Raw genomic sequence first — 829 nt, 5'->3', positions numbered from 1 at the left:
CTGGCAGAAGATATACTTTTTAAACATTTAATTGGTAGAGATTTTTTAAACCTAAGATTAACAGCGGATTACACTACAGAACAAAACTTTAGTGCACTTGAAAACACAGAGTTGCAGCCCATCTAAAATAAAGTAAAAAGATGGGGCAAAGAACTGAGCAGGGCTTTAGCATTGGTGGAACAAACACATGTGTTTGGAGTCCCAGAAGCAGGGGTAGGTGGGAAAAGATATTTGGAGAAATTATGGTTGAAATGTTTCCAAATTTGATTTAAAAAACTTTAAACCCACAGATAAAAAAGTTCAAAGAACCCCAAACATAAGAAAAATGAAGAAAGGTACAAAAGGGTATTGTAATAAAACTGCCCAAAACCAGTGATAAAGAGAAAACTTCAAAACAAGCCAGAGTAGGGGAAAGAGAAACACATTATAAACAGAGGAATACACATAAGAATGGCCCAGTTTCTCATCAGGAACAATGTATGGCAGAAAACAGTACAGCAACATCTGAAAAACAAAAACAAACAAACAAAAGAACCAAACAAACAAACAAAAAAAACCCTGACCATCTAGAATTATTTACCCACCAAAAAAATAACTTTCAAAAATAAAGACAAAAAAGAAATACTTTTTTAGACACACAAAAGCAGAAGAAAATAATCACCCACAGAACTTCACTGCAAAAAGTAAAGCAAGCCCTTTGCACAGACGGTAAATGATATCAGACATAAATTTGGATGTACACAAAGAAATAAAGAACACCACTGATGGGAAACATTGGATAAATTTGAAAGACATTGCTTCTTACTTTTTAAAAATTTCTTTAAAAGAC

The sequence above is a fragment of the Carlito syrichta genome, unplaced genomic scaffold, assembly GCF_000164805.1.
Source record: "Carlito syrichta isolate Samal-C Ts95f unplaced genomic scaffold, Tarsius_syrichta-2.0.1 Scaffold146399, whole genome shotgun sequence".
Taxonomy (NCBI): Eukaryota; Metazoa; Chordata; class Mammalia; order Primates; family Tarsiidae; genus Carlito; species Carlito syrichta.
Note: the sequence above shows the minus strand (reverse complement) of the source record.